We start from the raw sequence: 19290 nt of genomic DNA on the forward strand, positions 1-19290 counted from the left end.
ATTCTTCCTGCTGTCAGTATTTCTACTCTTCAAATTATCCTGTATATGTTGCTCTGCTTACATGCCATCCCCGCCCCCAAGAGAATATAAATTCCTTGAGGATAGAAGGTCGCTCTTCATTTTTTTTTCATCCCTTGTACCTAGCATGGAGCTTTGCACAGAGTAGATACTTAAATGCTTGTTGAACTGACTTGGCAAACCACAGATGAATCAGAAACAATGTTTGGTGAAAAAGTAGACAAGTTTTTTGCCTGGGAGTGGTGGCCCCAGAACTTTGATTTAGGAATGGATAAGATAAAAGAGGCTGCCTTGATGAGCCTTCTTTGCAATCTGTTTATTTGACCAGATGCTATCCTCCTGAGCTGAAGTCCAATTTAGACAGCTCAAGTGAACTAGTAATAGAAACTGACCAAATAATGCCAATAAAATGTATTAAATCAGCCAGATTTCTGCTTTACACTTTAGCTTATTTTCTGGGATGAGATGGCAGGGTTGGATGAGGCTGGAGCTGCTTTCTATTTATTTAATTCTCAGTGTGAGCTTTTACATCTCAGAAATAGCAAATGCAATTAGGGCTTGATTTATTGTTTTGTTGATTGCCCCAAATGAAGAAAGTGAGGGAGAATATGCTAATAATGCAGATTAAAGTTAAAAAATGTGTCTTTGGTACAGCTTTTATTTTGAGGAATTGCCTTTTCTAGCACATTACTGACCTTGGTGTTATTTTTCTAGGGTTGATCCCAAGTGCTAAGTGTCCAAATTCTAGCTCCAGAAAAATAATGCAGAATTCAGTTCTATTGCCATGGTGGATTTTTATCCAGAAAGGAATCACCAGCCACTTAAAGAACTAAGTAGAAGGGCTTTTGGTCTGACCACATAGCTTGTTCATATATAGCCTTCCAAATGTATTGATATACAGCTTTAATATTAGATAATAGTAAGATTAAAGAACATAAGAAGCAGCTAGGTGGTTCAGTGGATAGTATCAGGCCTGAAGACAAGAGGTCTTGGGATCAAATATGACCTCATACACTTCCTAGCTGTGTGACCTTGAGCAAGTCACTTAAGTCTCATTGTCTAGCCCTTAACTGCTTGCTCTTCTGCCTTTGACCCATGTAAGGGTTTAAAAAAATAATGGCCCCAAAGTACAAGAATAGTGACACTGGTGACCCTGATAAGCCTAAGTAAAGTAGTAAAGTGTGTAGATATGTTCATATATGAAATATTAAACAAATGACTTTCACTGTATGTGTGATTTTTAACTTGCCTGAAGGGTCTTCGTGTGTATTGGTCATGTAAAACAAAGTCCTACTTCTATTGTACGCTCTCTCTCTCTCTCTCTCTCACTGGTTCTTTCTCTGTCACTCTCTCTCCCTTCCTCATTACAAATAACCTGGGCCATTACCTTCCTACCCTTCCAGCATTCTTATACTGCCTTTCCCAATGTGTATTTTCTTTTTATTTGTAATTTAAACAGCAAAAAGAGCATTTAAAGATACAGAGTAGTGCATGAAGATAATTGTATGTGAAACCATGAATCCATTTCAAACTGCTGATTTTATATATACATATATATATAAATGCATACATATATATGTAATTTTATTTATTACTCTCAATACTGTCTCATGTCTGTACTTCCTTCTGTTCCTCCCTGTGAATGTTTACAATGTTTTAATGACTTTTTCCCATCACTATTGTTAAACACTTTTTACCTCCCTGATCTCCCTCCAATTAAAACCAAAGAAAAATAAACAAAAAAATCCTTGTAACAAAAAACCCTGGTCAAGCAAACCAAATTAATATGATGACCACGTCCAAAAACCTGTGCATCTCCCTACATTTTTGGTCTACACCTTCTCTGCCAAGAAATGAGTAGCATGTGTCATCACAGGTCCTCTGGAATGATGGTCATTGCTTTGATTAGAATTCTTAAACCTTCAAAAATAGTCTTTGCAATGTGGTCATCCTTGTATAAATGTAAAAATATAATGAAATGTCATTATATATTAGTTCATACCGTTGCTCCAGAAGTGTCTCTTTTGTCATTTCTTAGTTGAATAATATTCCGTTACACTCATTACCACGATTTGTTCTGCCATTCCCCAATTTATGAGTGTCCCTTTGGTTTCTTGTCTTCGCATTTTTGTTTCCTCTTAATCTTTCCTTCAGGAACATGAAGCAACTCTTCCCTTACTGGCATCATCCTCCCTCTTACAGTCCTCACCCTATCACTGAAGGAGTGCGCCCTATTTCTATAACAAACTGTTTCTGTTCAATTCTCCTTTGTTCATTTCAGATAAGTGTGAGCCCTAGCTGATGCTTGTCCCCCTGCCATCTCTTTCTCTAGCATGCAAACTTTTCTTTTCATACACACTAATTGAGAAACAGTAACTTCCATGTCCTAATCTTTCTACAAGAATGTATTTTTATCCCCCCCTCCCTTAAAATCCTCAGTTACAGAACTAGCTCTTTTGTTTTTCTTAAATATTTAACTTCCTCAAAACCCTTTGAAAGCACTATGGTTCTGAAGGGCTGCTCATTGAAGAAGGGACCAAGACTAGGGAAAAACTAGGTATTAAAATGGCCAGCCTTCCCTGGAGAAGACTTAAGAAAGCATACCTCTGTCCCTTCTTTGTCGAGGTGAGGGTGTGGGATAATGAATGTACTTCTACACCTGGTTGATTTGTTGGTCAATTTTACATCAGTGCTTTTAAAAAATCTTTATTTTTTATCCTTTGCTTCTAGAGATGGCTCACTGGAGGGGGCAGCAGGAAGAAGTATACTTGCAAATGAAGGCGATATAAAAACAAAAGATATCAATATTTTTTAGGAGAGTTGACCAAAAAATGGATCATTGTTCTAAAGAGAACTTTGGTGTCATTAAAATAATTTTGCTATTTTACCCCAAGACAATTTAACTTACTCTCCTCTGGTGTAGTTCTGGGCCCAATGTGTGGGCTGCTTCCATTGCTTCCATTTGGGTCGTTCTCCATCATCTACTTAGTGTTTATCCAAAATTTTATATACACATACAACACACGTTGTATATATGTATACACACGTTCTAAAATATAAATTGTATATCCTATAATCTAATATGTACACATATATTTACATATATACATGTATATATGAATAAACGGAACTATACTGGAATACATATTCCATCCAGATGTATAGGCATTCTTTATCCACTTGATTTTTTTACAATGTGGCTTAACTTTTTAAAGTGAGAATAGTTCTCATGCAAGAGGTTCTGCAGTATTTCAGAGTCTGATTCAATTAACACATCATCGGCAGACTGTTCTGTCTAGAAGATGTCACATTATATAGCTGGGGTTTTTAACCTTTTTTCAGTCATGGACCCCATGAGCAGCGTGATGACACTTATGGGGGAGAACTCTGTGAAATAAAAGGGTCTTTAGAATAAGAAGTCTCTTGGAATAATAGCTTGTTGCCTACATTCACAGTAGAAGAAAAGGCTCAATTTTTCAGTTAGATGTTAGTGAAAATAAAGATCTAATTTTATTTTCTATCTAACATCATGGACCCACCTCCCAACCCCGAATTCACAAACTGCTTAGGACCCTTGGTTAGGACCCACAATCTCCTGGGAATCCTTGAACTGGAATTCTGCATTGAATGTCTTCCATGACAATGATACACATCTGGGAATCACCCAAAATGTCTCACCTGATATTAATGATCACAAGATTTTTGAAAAGGATTATTTGTTGCAGCCTTTGCATATGTGCTGCTAAAGCGAGCACTATTTATTTTTATCTTTGAAGGAATATTGTATATTTTTGTTAAATGTATGAGAGATGCTTTGTTGGAAGAGAATTCTTAAGGTGGATTTTTGCTCTACCAAATCAAAAGCTTTTTAAAAATAGATTTGTTCTCTATATCTTTCACCCAGTCATATGACAGTTACAATGTCCTCTCCTGTGAATATCACTTGGGATAGAATGACTTTTCCCTTCTAATAGCCTTGTCTAGGATGCCCTTGCTACATGTGTTGCTTATCTGCATACTTTCAAGGACTCTTCTTTCAGGTATCATTGTTATAATGTGTCTATTCTGCTTTGGGAATAAAAATTTCTTAGAAAATCTAAAAGGAAGAAACATTTAGTTAAGGGACAGTGGAGAAAGAGTTTAGGGATCATATCTATATTTCAAATCCATAGTTCAGTTGAGAAATACTAATCCCTAGCAGCAAACAACCAATGAGGGAAGTGAGGAAATAAATGGTTCAGACTGTCCTTTGCCTTAGAAGAAATATATTTCCCTGCTTGGAAAAGGAGAAACTATTTTTTTTTTGCTTTTACAGATCAACAAAATTGATATCTCTACATAAAATGTTATGAGAGAAAATAAGATTGAAGGCTAGCAAAAATAAATGACAATCAATGAAAAAAATTTATTTCTTAATATTATCACTGCTATGCCTTTATATAATTTTATAACAAATGGCATGAACATGACTTTAAAAAGGAAACTCCAAGAGACAAATTGTCAGAAGGGCTTGCTAATTAAAAGAAATAATTTTAATGAATTTTCACAATACATTCAAAATAAGCTTTTTACTCCCAAAATTAACTCATTCATCCATATTTCACAATTTGTTTTACACGAAGCCATGATTGGAAAAATATTTTCCTTTCTAAACTTATATAAAATCCAAATATGTAAAAATAATTTTGAAAATTGTTCATATGAGCAAATATAGCAATTATATATAAATCTGACTAAAGAAATGCGGTCAATGGAAAACTTTCACAAAAGTGAACTTAAATCATTGCTATCAATGATACAATAAATAAATTGTAAGGGCTAAGGTTTGATAAAATATACATGGCATAGCTATGTGTTTACATACAATCAAGTTACTTTTCCACATTCATAGCTTGTGGAATACAAGTCTTTGTTTCTCTGACTTAATGGATATTATTATCAAATAATGGATTCCTCCCCTCCCCCAATCTTACACGTTTGCTTGCATGAAAAGTTAATTCGTAACTGCATTATCAGGACCAATATCTTGGTCTTCAAAGAATTCCCTTTATATGTATACAGGAAGTATGTACATGTCCAAATATGTATATAGGAAGTATATACAAAGTCCAAAGACTTCAGACCAAATCCTGGCTCTACTACCTGTGTGATCTTGACCAAGTCACTCCAGTGCTCTCTCTCAGTTTCCTCTTCTGTAAAAATAAAGACGTTGGGAAAAATTAGAGGATCTTAGATATAGAACAGAAAGGGACCTAAGGGGCAATCTAATTCAACCATCTCGTTAAAAGATTTGTATTGCCCTAATTCCAATTAATAATTTTCAACATACATTTTCTGAAATTATAAGAACTGATGTCTCTCTCCCTCCCTTACTTTCCCTCTCCCCTCCTGGAGATGGTAAGCAATTTTATCTGGATTATACATGTATTATCATACAAAATACATGTCCATACTGGTTACTATTGTAAGAGAATACTCATATAAAACCAAACTCCAAAATAAAACAAACTAAAGTGAAAAATAGTATGCTTTGGTCTGCATTCTGACTCCAACAGTTCTTTCTCTGGATATGGACAGCATTCTCTATCATAAATTCTTCAGAATTGTCCTATATCATTGTATTACTGAGAGTCGCCAAGTCTTTCACAGTTGACCATCCCACAGTATAGCTGTTACTATGTACAATGTTCTCTTGGTTCTGCTTATTTCACTCTGTATCAGTTCATGTAGGTTTTTGCATCTTTCTGAAATCATCCCATTCCTCATTTCTTACAGAACAATATTCCATCCCATCATATGCCATGATTTGTTCAGCCCTTCCCCAACTGATGGACAGCCCCTTGATTTTCAATTCTTTGCCACAACAAAGCTGTAAGAAATATTTTTGTATAAGTAGGTCTTTTCCCCTCAACCACTCCTTTTACATACAGCAGGAATTGCATTGAAGCATACCTTATGGAGCCTGGATGGGGATGGGCTTGTATAGGTCATCTCATGGAACATTTAAGGGGCTGAGCTAAGGCAATCTTGTGTGTTTGAAAGTTCAGAACTTCTGGATTCCTCAGTTGTTAAGAGATGCTCTACAGGAGGTGCTCCCTACAACTACTGCAGCATCTTAGAGAAGATGACCACCACCACGAAGATGCTCTGACTTGCCAGAAGATATGCATCTTGAGGGAACTAGTTGATCAGTACAGACTGAGGTGAAGGTATTCATCAGTCTAACGAGCTAACTTATATTCTAAGTATCAAATTCCCCAAAAAGTATAATAGGAATTATATTACTGTATCATGCTTTAAGCCTTTGTCAATGTACACGCACAAGTCTTTTGTGTTTTAAACATTTCTTTTGTGCAGAGGAAATAAATAGCTGTCCCAAGCCTAAGGTACCTTCAAGATGGAGTACCCTTCAAGATCCTTTTGAGAAAATCCTAGACTTGAACTAAACCTAAGCTTTAAGTGATTTTTCCCCTTGGGTTTTGGGGTTGGGGTATAAAGTGCCAGAGAAAATGAGAAAAAGAGGCATACCCCCTCCTTCTTCTTTAGGAATTAGGCTTCCCTAGTACTGTACCCGACATATGTTTGAGCCTACTACTTGGGTCCCTTAGTAGAGGAAAAAATCTCAGCACCTTTGTCCAGTAGGGCTTGTCATATATGTAAGGAAATTGAGGTCAAGGGACTTATCCAAAGTTACATAGGCATTAAATCTCAGAGGTGGGATTTGAACCCAGGTCCTCTGACTCCAAAGCCAGTGCTCTTTCCACTGTACCACACCACCAACCTTAGGTCCTGTTGAACCCTACAATCCAATGATCGCTATGGACTTATTATTTATCTTGAATTTTGTCTTTAAATTATGAATGATGGGTCGACTTTACTATCATTTACTCCAATTTCAAAGTGCTCTATTGGATCAGCAACTATTTCATCTGGTACAATTTCATCAGACATCTGTGTTTGGGATTTTTTTCCTTTGTCTTCTTTGTGGAAATGCAGTATGTATTATGACAGAGTTTCCCTTAAATGATTTATTCTGAAGTTAATCCAAACACCAATTGATGAAAGTCTACTGAAACTTGGTGACTCCATCTCTAACATTCATTCCAATACAACAATTAATATTTGCCTAAAAACACACATCCTAGGCAAGGCATCATTCCTGTCAGGGCTTAACAGCTGACTTTGTCTGAATCAGCTTATTTTAGTAGGGACAGATGCAAGGGATTTCCCATCCTGATGACAGTCCTGTGAGCAAAGATCAGAACTGAGGTGTGCAGGGAGGGAAAAGAACCAGGTATTCAATAGATAGGTCCAGATGCCAGTGCATGGCAAGGTCAGCACTAGGTGAGACCCACTTCAATTCATTTCATGTTATTTGGGGGTAGGTTTCTATGTAAATAACCATCTCTCCCTGATTCTTCCACACTTTCCCATGATGCCAGCAGAAGCCCAAATCATGTGTATCTCCTGAGGAGAGTGGGATACAAGAGAAGACTCATCATTCTTTGTGACTATGCATTGTATATACACTGACACTCTTGGAGCCCTACTAGAGATAACGTGGGTAGGGGCAGCTGAATGGCTTAGTGAATTGAGAGTCAGGCCTAGAGATGGAATTCAAATCTAGGCCCAGGTTCAAATCTGACATCAGTTGCTTCCTAGTTCTTTGGCCCTGGGCAAGTCACTTAACTCCTATTGCCAACCTTGACTGTTCTGCTTTGGAACAAATACACAGTATTGATTCTAAAACAGAAGATAAGGGTAAAAAGACAACAACATAGAATCTCAAACTCCTCAGGGTATAGGTATTACCATTGCATCTAGGTTGGACTGCTATATACTTGGCAATTCCCTGGAGGGCAGAGTTTGTGGCAAATATTTTCACTATAGTCATGGCCCACTGGCCTCCATAACACTTATCAGTCTTTCTGGATTTCTACAGAGCTACAGAAAGATGGATAGCCCCTTGGTAAATGGTCATTACTTAAGTAGGAATTATGACTTTCTGTTTTAGAAATAGCAAGGTGGATTGAGAGCCAGGCTTAGAGATGGGCGGTCCTGGTTTCAAATCTGACCTCAGATACTTCCTAGCTGTGTGACCCTGGGCAAGTCACTTAACCCCCATTGCCTAGTTTTACTGCTCTTCTGTCTTAGAACCAATACACAAAGAAAGAAAGAAAGAAAGAAAGAAAGAAAGAAAGAAAGAAAGAAAGAAAGAAAGAAAGAAAGAAAGAAAGAAAGAAAGAAAAGAAAGAAAGAAAGAAAGAAAGAAAGAAAGAAAGAAAGAAAGAAAGAAAGAAAGAAAGAAAGAAAGAAAGAAAGAAAGAAAGAAAGAAAGAAAGAAAGAAAGAAAGAAAGAAAGAAAGAAAGAAAGAAAGAAAGAAAGAAAGAAAGAAAGAAAGAAAGAAAGAAAGAAAGAAAGAAAGAAAGAAAGAAAGAAAGAAAGAAAGAAAGAAAGAAAGAAAGAAAGAAAGAAAGAAAGAAAGAAAGAAAGAAAGAAAGAAAGAAAGAAAGAAAGAAAGAAAGAAAGAAAGAAAGAAAGAAAGAAAGAAAGAAAGAAAGAAAGAGAGAGAGAGAAAGAGAGGAAGAGAGGAAGAGGGAGGAAGGGAGGGAGGGAGGGAGGGAGGGAGGGAGGGAGGAAGGAAGGAAGGAAGGAAGGAAGGAAGGAAGGAAGGAAGGAAGGAAGGAAGGAAGGAAGGAAGGAAGAGAAAGAGCAAAACCAGAAGTTAGAAAAAGGAAATGACTTCTCTAGGGCTACCTAGCAAGTCATCAGATAAATAAATAGCTGTGTCTCCCAGATCTGCTCTATTAATATTAACTGTATAATGGATGCCTCTCTTAGAGCTCTGAGGAAAATTACTTTTAGCAAGATTCTATGGAATCGAATATCCTGAAAAAGTCACAGTATGTCCAAAACAATTTCATAATCTTACCACCAAAACAATCTCCATTTTATAATAATTTCATTTCTATTAATGATGCCTCTAAGTTAGAAACCTTCATGCCCCTTTGGACTTTTCTTCCTCCTTCATCCTCTACATTCAATCTGGCACCAAAGCCTGACTTTTTCCTTTAAAGTCTCTCAATTCAGTCCTTCATTTCTACTTTCACTGCCATCACTTCAGGGCAGGCCATCATGCTTCCATGATTTTGGTCATGCCTCAGGGATCCTCTATAATTTATCAATGAAATTGAGAGTCATTTAAGAGATTGAAAAAAGCAAAGCATTCCAGCAATACTGCCCCTGAGGGGTATTATTTAGGGTACCATCCAAAAGGGAAAGGAAAAGACTTGGCTTATCTTGTTCAACACATTCCAATTCCAATGCTTAGTCTAAAGCAGCGACCTGTGGGTTGCAACCCTGGCAGGGGTCGAACGACCAAAACACAGGGGTCTCGTAAAGCTATCGGAAAATACATATTTCCAATAGCTTTAGCTGCTGAGAAATCCCGCTACTTTACAGCAAGATCTCAGAAAGAACGGACCCTGCTGCCCACACATTGTACTAATATTAGTTACCTATGATCAGCCCTCCCCCTATGAGGGGCGATGGATTTACCCTGTTGCCTGGAGACTGGACTCAAACAGACACCCAGAGAGAGCACCAAGCACTCCGGAGGGGTTAAGAACGAGTCCTGGAGCGGATAACGGAGCTGAGTAACCCCAGCAAAGTGAAGCCTCAGCTAGAGCTGGAGGGAGACAACAGGAAGAAGAAGGCAGCATCTGCAGACCCCCTCCCCAGGCAGGACTTACCTCCTGCCCCAGCGCTCAGGCTGCCTCCTGCTGGATTAATATTTCTCAACATATAATTAAATATTGTTTTTGTGATTAATCACTGTTTAAATTATGTTTGATTTGTAGCAATGAGAATACATAATGCATATCAGGTATTTACGTTCTGAATCATAACTGTAGCAAAATTACAGTTTTGAAGTAGCCACCAAAAGAATTTTTTGGTTTGGGGTCACCACAACGTGAGGAACTGTATTGTGGGGTCACGGCATTAGAAAGGTTGAGAACCACTGGGCTAAAGCCTATGTTTGAAGCTGATTGATTCCACATCTAATCACTTTAAATAGGGTGAGATCACTCGACTGAGTGAGCCAATCAACCTCATTCTTACATGTAAGTAATGGCAAATCACTGAAGGTTTTTGAAGAATGCCATTATTAGGACAGTCCATTAGGAAGATTACTTTGGCAGTGACACTTAGAATGGATTAGAAAGGGAAGGAACCAGAGACAGGAAGACCAGTTAAGAGTCTATTGCCATAGTCTAGATAAGAAGAAATGAGAAACTGTTCAAAGACAGCCATAAACGTGTAAAAGGGGATGCTAAAGCATACTGTGAAATGGCAGTTAAATGCCTTAGGAGATTGTATAGATGGTTGACTAGGTTTTACGTAACCTAGCCAGTTTAAGGCATTCACCTCAGAGGCAGAGGTCACCTAAGAGAGAGGTCAATGACAGTTGACTGGGAATTTGGCTCAACCCCATCGAGGTAAAACCCTCTCTACAGCATAAAAACCCAAAAGACTGCTTCTCTCCCTTATGTTCTGATTGATGGATCAGACTGCTTCTCAGTGATGTATAATTATTTGTATGAAGTAAACAGGGATAGGATCAAGAAAGAGGATGTAAGGTTTCCCTAAACTAATAAAACAAGCATCAACATCAAGCCTTGCCAGCCCTCAGCTAAAGTGGAGACCAATCTGAATCTCCTCTCTATCTAGAGTTTCTTTCCTATGCTGTCTAATCCTAGGCTAATCCACAAAAGGAATAAATCTCTGGGTATTAGCTGAAGCAGGTGAGAGGTCAGAATTAGGAGCAATTCTGTCTACCTCAGGGAATAACCCCTGAAGGTAAACTAAGCGGTGTGAATCTGCTCCTTCTTTAGTCTTATTCTTCTCAACATGACAGGAAAGATTGCAGGACTATGCAGATCTTAGTTTTGATAGGAAATCCTTGGCAGGAGTGGGTTTCACTTCCAAGTGCTGGAGCAAGGGTCTCAGAGTTGGCTCTCTCTTCAGAATTCATGAGCATCTCCACAAGCTGGCAGTTCAACTCCCAGAAACCCCTTCTCTTTCTCCAAGATTCCAATCATCTCTCTCCTGTCTTCACTGCTCCACTGCATTCTAAGGCTCTTGCTTGCAAACTCATTTCTTTTGCAAAATACCATCTCTAAATCTAAGTAAGAAGAAATGAGAAACTGTTCAAAGACAATCATAAATATGGAAAGGATTGAAATAGAATCATATATCTTATCCAACTGTATCAAATATCTTTATCTTATCTTTTTTTGTAGATGAGGAAAAAAAGCTGAGAGAGGGGATATGACTTGACTAACATCACAAAGGTAGTAAATAAAAGAGTCAGGATTTGAAATCAGGGCCTAAAATGTCCAAAAGCAGCACTCATTCCACCACATCAGCAAGAGACATTGTTGAGGAAGAATTTCTAGGACTTGGCAACTAGCAATTTATTAGATGCAAGGAGCAAGGGACAGGGAGAAACCAAAGATAGCCCTTTGGCTTTGAATCCTGGTGATTAGGAGTTTAGTGGTAACAGAAATAAAGTGGGTCTGGAGAAATCTGGGGGGAGTGAAGAAGTTCAGTTTAAGGAAGATTTGGTTTGCCAGTGTCATATCCACATAGGAGTATCCAGCAGGCAGTTGGACATTTGGAACTGGATCACTGGGCAGAGATGGAAATTTGAGTAAATGCTCATAGTTTCTCTAGGAATTATGGTTCTTCTTGTTCTAGAAATGAGAGGCAGCATTCACCTCTTCTTTCTCTATATTTGCCTCTACATTTGCCTGGTACTTTTCAGGGTCTTCTATCTGCCCTTTTTGAGGTGGAAAAGGGCTTTCTTGCTAACCCAATGAACCGATAGTGGATGGGCACCATTCCTGTTGGAGTTTAACCACTAACCCTTGCTATGTCAGTTTATTTCAGTAGGGGAAATTGTAAAGGATTTCTCAGTTTGAGAAAAGCCCAGTCAGCAGAGGTCAATATTGAGATGTTCAGGCCAGAATGGACAGGGAGATAACAGGAGATAGGCAGGTGAAGTAGCCAAGAAACAGAGGCAAAAATGGCTTGCCCCACATCCAAATCAAGACCATGTTGGGGCAGGAACCGAAATAGAAGAGATCATCACTCAGATTTACTTCTTAGACAGCACACAGATCGTAGTGGGAGTTCCAAAGCTAGGAAGAAAATACAAGAGGTAGGTCAGTGTTTGGAGGCTGTAGATAAACAATATGAATGATCCTGCATGAGTAAGCTGCTCCAGTGGCATCATATTCTCAAGTGGAACCTTTTAAAGATCTACTAGGGATAGCTTCATCCTACCAGACTCAGAATAAAGAAACCTCTTTCAAATCAGTCAGAGGGTGGTGACATCCTTCAGGCAAATGAAGTCCTCAATCACCAGTCTATCCATAGCACAGTTGCTGGAGGCCCTAAGCAAGTCCTATAATTCAGTTGGGTAGTAGTAAGATGACTAAAGAGAAGCAGAGAACCAGGGTTCTAGTTCCTTTCCAGATATCTGAAGATACAGCTATTTCCCTGAGATCTAGCATTGTCTGAGGAGCTCATAGCTTTTCATGGACTCTTATTCTCATAGATTCTGGTGGGTAGGAAGGGAAAGGAAGGAAATTAATATTTTATGACATGTACATGTTTGAACAAAGAGTCAATAGTAGATTCAGGATTAACAAGCCACAGTCTCAGTTCTTAGGTCTCTAATTTTAACCACTTACTTCAATGGGTTGTTTTAAGAAAGGTGCTTTTTAAAGTATTATACAAATGTGAGTTCTCATTGAATACCTGAAGTAAAATGTCTTGTAGGACCATCCTTTGAGAGAGGGAAGAAGTGCTAACATGCCTAATGGTTTGCATTTCTAGAGGATGATACACTGATTAAGTAATTAGAGTATGTCATAGTGAAAATAGCACTAGATTTAGTCAGGAAAACTGAGGTAGAATTGTACCTCAGATACTATAGTCTCAATTTTCAGAGGACATCTATAAAATGGTAGGACAAGACATTTTACTTCAGGTATTCAATCCTCTCAAAGGATACATGCACATCTCTCCCAAGGCATAGCCTTAGACTTCTGTTTTGTACCTCAATCCTGACCCATTGGACCTCCCTTGGCAAAATGCAAACACTGACAAGACAGAATGAGCCCTTGGTTGGGGAGGTTTACCCCATCTAAATTCTTGGATCCCTAGGACAAGAACCTCTGGACTATAGAACATGTCTCTTGTAATGCCTTTTGAATCCTTCAGACTACAAAATATCCTTTCTTTTGGGCACTATTTTAACCAGGCAATTCTCTTGAAACAACCATACTTTGTAGAGGCCATATTGTGTGTACCATGGGACAGAGGATAGGGACTGGATCTGAGATTTTCATGGTATAGAGAACTGTTAGGTAAGGAGACTCTCTTTACAAATGTCAGCACCTTCTCTGCAATTTATAGCATCTTAGATTTAGAGATCTGCCTAGAGTATGAAGAAGGTAGATGACTTGCCCAGGGTCATATACCCTATGTTAGAGACAATCCTTTGAGGCCATTTTCTTTCTTTTATTTTTTTTAAACCCTTACCTTCCAACTTAGAATCAATACTGTGTATTGGCTCCAAGGCAGAAGAGTGGTAAGGGCTAGGCAATGGGGGTTAAGTAACTTGCCCAGGGTCATACAGCTAGGAAGTGTCTGAGACCAGATTGGAACCCAGGGCCTCCCGTCTCTAGGCCTGGCTCTCAGTCCACTGAGCTACCCAGTTGCCTCCTTGAGGTCACTTTGTCCATGATGCCATAATGTCTCTGTGTATTCCATTTGGATTATATTTTCCCTAATTTCCATTATTGAAGACACTTTGACATATACTTGAATTTATTCTTTGGGAATCTTTCCTCTAATCTCTCTTCCTCTAATTCATCCTCCAAAAAACCTACCAAATTTATCTTTCTGATGCCCAGCTCTGAGTATGCCATTCCCTTGCTCACAAATCTTTAGTGATCCCTCCTACTATATATAGGTTCTTAATTTTCTATGTGTAATTTGGATCCCTGATGAAGTCTTTAGACCCTTTTCTGAATCATATTTTTAAATAATTAAAGGAAATTATATGTTTCAGTTAGAGGTTAGTGAAATAAATACATAATTATTTTCCCCATCTAAATTCTTAGATCCCTAGGTCAAGAACCTCTGGACTATAGAACAAAATCCAAACTCCTTCCTTCTCCTGGCATCCATGACCTTTCATGTTCTAGTTATAGCACGTTTTGTCAGCCTTCACTGCTATATTTGTGCATACCATGTTCTTGTCGCATTGCACTGCCATTTGTTCCACAGTCTCATTTTGCTTTGTCCCACTTCCATTCATTTGGACAATGATCCAACATCTTGCTAAGCTGTGTCCTCCATTGGATTTCCCAGACATGATGGAAAATCAAAAGATGATGAAAAGAAGTTTCTCATCCAAAGTTAGGAAGAAGCAGAAGAGTTCAAAAAGACAATGTAAACCTGAGGCTGTCTGGCTGTGGGTCCTTTAATGCCCCCTTCCTGCCTTCTGCATTTCCCTCCATCTGTCCTGTCTATACCTTGTTTGTACACAATTGCCAGTGTGTTGTTTCCTCCATTTGCCTGGGAGCTCACTGAGAACAGGGACATTTTTTTGCCTTTCTTTGAAACCCTAGGACACAATGCATAGCAGAAGCATAATAAGTGCCAAGAAATAAATGGCTGGCTGTGAGCTGGAACCCACAAAAAGAGCTGAGTTTGTTTGGTGCTATGGCTGAACGAGCTAAGGACTTTCCTTCAGGAAAGAGAAGCTACGATTCAGGTGAAGCCCAGCAGAAAGGATGCTGACTAGTGGAGACAGTGCTACTCCTGGGGAGGAGGACCACAGACCAGTGTCCTGCCTGACAATTCCCAGCCCACAGCTTGAGAATATCAACAGACCAGCTGAGAAGGGAACAACAGTGGGAGCACTGGAATCAGAGAGAAAGTTCATCAGGGATGGCACCCTGAGAGTGGGAGCTCTCCTCAGCTCTGTATTTTATATGCCTATGTCCTCTGCCATGAGTTCCTGGGCCATGAGTACTTCCACAGATGCTATGCCCTTTGCACCAGTGGTGTATGAGGCTAGAAAAGGGAGTTTTTACTTGTAATTCATTTTTTCAATGCTGCTTAAAGAATGAATGGGTATTCTGACTGATTTATCAAAAGGTTGATCCATGGACACCTATAAACCATGGTTTTGAGTAGAAGCCAACCAAAAACACACTGTAAATCTGGAATCACTGGCAAGACAGGTTCAGATTTGAGGAGGCAGATCTGGTTTAATTTTGTGAGATTCATTCAAGATCTCTATTTTGGGATGCCTTAGTATTTCATGGATCCAGTGAAAGTTCTTTCCTTATTAATAAAAAGTATAACACTATATTTCCTTCCAAGATGGTATTGGACAGTAGGGTTTTCCAATATGTCTTCTATATACCAGACCAGTTGATTTAAAAGAATAAGTATACTCATCCTTGTATGACAATATGCCACTAATGTGGTGTTGTCTACTGAATTATGAATGAGGCCAATTAACAACATGGCTATTCAGGATATTGGAAAACTGGTATACAGTCATAGGATTGGACCTTCATTGAGAACGGCTAGTTTGGAGAGTGCCCAGTAACTAGAATAATGGTGATAATGATAATATACAAGTCTTAAGCCATACTATGGACACTCTTTGGGAAATATAAAGCATGGGCTGGGGTGTATAGAGAGAGATAAAGAAAAAACTGTCACTTCATTAAATAAACTGTTTGAAACAATTGTGTATTTCAGCATCCCCAAAATACTGTATTGGATTGATTGGAAACAATAGTTAGAGGGCAGAGCTTAAAAGTCCTCCTAAAGCCTCCCTTTGAAGAGGGACCAGAAATTCAGCCAATTCTTTATTTCCTAACAGCTGCACTATTTGGTTTCCCCTTAGTCATTATCATACCCTGCTTTCCCAGCCTTTCTCCCCCTCAGGACAAACTCATCAACCAGGAAACTCATCAGTGGGAGACTGCTTCAGCTTTGGCACTCACCCACATTGATATCCTCAGTTGCCTCAGATTTTCAGGCTGGAGGGCAGGATATAAAACTCCTCTCAAAGTTTGCCTTTGAAGAAGGCCCAGAAGTTCAGCCAGTTCTTCATTTCCCACCAGGCGCACTTCTTGTGAGACCCTTTGCTCCTCATCCTTTCATCTGTAGGTTGTCTTCTCCCATTACATTAGATTGTAAACTCCTGAGAGTGGGGACTGTCTTTAGTGGCTGGTACATAGTAGGTACTGAATAAATACTTGTTGTATTGTATTATTGTATTATGTTTTATTATAGTTACTAAATCCTCTATTGTTGATCAGGAGATAGAAAGTTTAAAGATATCTTGATGAAAAAAGGATTCACTGTGGATGATTTGAGCAGCTTGCTGGCAGCATGGGTCTCAAGAGCAGCATCCTTCTCAGCTGGTTTGAGCAACATCAATCACAGCAACTGACTATATAGGAACAACACCTGGACACACATGACACCCATAACATCCTTGGGGGGGAAATGCTCACAAAGAGGGCAATCCTGCTATATGAAATCCAAGAAGGGAAGTTAAAGTCTTTTTCATGAGGACATCTCTGCTACTCAGCAAGGAACTTTTTGAATCCTGGTCAGTACATGCCACTAAAGTAACACTGCAGTGGCAGGGAGCTAATGTGGATACTCTTAGAAGGCTAATGTAAACCTCAAGAGACATATTTAATTTCATAGCCTCCCTGAAAATGCAGCATTCCAGAATTACAGTGTTGAGGTACTTGAGAAAATGGGACCAACAATTTGCTGGCATGTAGACTGTTTAGAAAATCTATATTCATAAGATCATAGAGTTATTAAGATTAGAAGAAACAATAGTGTCCATCTAGTACAACTTTTCTCATTTTACAAATGAGGAAACTGAGACCTAGAGAATTTAAGTAATTCAAACCCAGATCCTTTGACTTCAAAACTCAGTACTATTTTGTTTTAAACCTTACCTTCTGTCTTAGAATCAATACTATTTATTGGACATTACAGGGCTAAGCAATGGAGGTTAAGTGACTTGCCCAGGGTCACACAGCTAAGAAGTATCTGAGGCCAAGTTTGAACCCGGACCTCTTGTCTCCAGGGCTAGCTTTTTATCTACTGAGTCACCTAACTATCCCTCAGTACTTTTTAAACTTTACTCAGAAATGCTTCTGCTATGTGGTCTCTAAAGAGAGAAGCCCTAATTCTTTTAGTCATAGCCTCAGAATATTTTAGATCTTTTTTTTTTTGAGTTCCAGCCTACTCTACCACCTAAACAGTGAGCAAAACAACAGAATCTCTCAAGCAGAGATTTAAGTCTGTATTTTTAACTCTTTTGCTTCAGCCTAGGCTGAAACTCCTTAACACAAACATATTATCTGACTTGTGTTAAGAATTCATTTCAGTCCCTTTCAATCGCTATTCTCATGGGAAATCAAACTGGGAACTTCACTTTAACAAGACTAAAAAGGAATGGGCATGGCCAAGAGCCTTGGCTCTTATATTCTTCCAGAATCATCACTGCTAGATAAATAGATATGTGGAAGGAAGTTGATCATACAGTTTCCTGATCAATTTAATGGACTTACAGGGCTTGAATCTCAGGGACATCTTCATATGGATACTGTGAGAATGCCCAGTGGCACTTTGCTGAAACGACAGTTTGTGTCCTGATTCATTTCCACTGCCTAAGAATGCCTCCAAGATCATATGTTAGGCTAGATATACAAGATAGATGACCTCTTGTTAGAGGAACTGCTTTGTATGCCAGGCCTATAAAAAAAAAAGAGTGAGAGATTACTCTCAGCCCTTTTTGTCCTTTAAAAAGGTTTCCTTGTTCCAAGGACAGAGTATAGCATAGAAGACCCAAGTCAAAGGAGGAGCTCTTCTACCACCAAAAGTCATGAATAGTAAGTAGCCTTGGGTAGAAGAAGCACATTCGAGTTCTATATGTCTGCCCATGACTTTCTGAGCATGTGCATATCAGAAGTCAAGAGACCTACAAGTGGGCTTACTGGGTTCAAGAAATGGCAATACAAAAGCAAATATAGAAGAAACACAGGGCAGAGCAGACAAGGATTTGCTTACTCTGTCAAAGTAGTAGAGTTGATGGGAAATGTTTTTGAAACCCACCTTCCTAAGTATTGGAGGGAGAATTGAATACTTCTGGGCAATTCTCTGAAATCATGCCTTCTTGTGGAGAAAGTAAATTTCTCTGGTAGTAGAGGATTGACAAATATTTGTTGTCTTAAGATTATAGTCCAAAGGGAAGAGGGTGGGAGAATTTCCTAAGCAATAAAATCCTAGAACTCAGCCTTTTAAAAAGAAAAGGGTTATTTCTTGGGATACATTAGCTTTGAGAATTGCCTTAAGAGTAGCCACAAATTTGAGAGTCTTAGAATCTGGTCTTGTAGCCAAAAAAGGGAATTTCTTACACAATGTAATCCTAGAATCTAGTACTCTAACTAGAAAAGGCATACTTCTAACCTGGTAATACTAGTATAAAACCTAGTATTACTAATCTAGTATTCTAACCAGAAAAGATATACTATATACTCACCATCAGCCTTGGGGATTGCTTAAGAGTAGACCCAAATGGAGATAAGACGCAGAGAAAAAAAGATTCTTGAGTAGTATACTTCCTGGAGAAAGAAAAGGACTTCTGTAGCTGTATGAACATAAGGGATTAAAGTTATGACTTCACAGGCAAGCAATAAAGACTCTGCCACTCCCACTTTTCCTATGAGTGCAGATCTGATAGAAAGGGGATTGTCTATCCAGAAGCTCCAAAGTATACTTGCCTTCCAAAGGATGCTAAATACGGGGACTGGGGAATAAGGAATGGGGGTGAGGCTTGTGTCTACAAGTCTGGGAGGTATTGAATAAGACTCTGTGATAAAGCTAGGAGCTCATTGGAATGTTGCAGTTTATCCCCGATGGCAACCCTAAGTTTAATTCCTTCCAAGGGAAGGAATGTTTTGTGTGTTTATAGATATTTAAGAGCTCCTGTGATTCCTTTGAGTGCCCTATGTTTTCTATATATGTTTATGTGATCTTGTTGGTCCTTTGCATCTTCCATGTTTTCTGTCTAACATGTATGTTACCTTGAATGCTTATATAGAATTTGGAGATTTGTTCCCCTCTTCCCCCATCTCTTTTACCCA

The 19290-nt window shown here is 38.8% G+C and overlaps 1 long non-coding RNA gene across 2 annotated transcripts in view; it reads right to left on the reverse strand.

Annotated features, from left to right (window-relative positions):
- Positions 1-8744: 8744 nt before the first annotated feature.
- LOC103098296 (uncharacterized) overlaps positions 8745-19290 on the reverse strand; it is a 45998-nt gene continuing 35452 nt past the window's right edge. For both annotated transcript variants that reach the window (XR_008913605.1, XR_008913604.1), the window contains 2 exons: positions 18687-18768; positions 8745-12222 (listed from right to left, as the gene is read on the reverse strand). This is a non-coding gene — a long non-coding RNA (uncharacterized LOC103098296). The remainder of the gene's footprint in view (positions 12223-18686; positions 18769-19290) is intronic.

The sequence above is a fragment of the Monodelphis domestica genome, chromosome 7, assembly GCF_027887165.1.
Source record: "Monodelphis domestica isolate mMonDom1 chromosome 7, mMonDom1.pri, whole genome shotgun sequence".
Lineage (NCBI taxonomy): Eukaryota > Metazoa > Chordata > Mammalia > Didelphimorphia > Didelphidae > Monodelphis > Monodelphis domestica.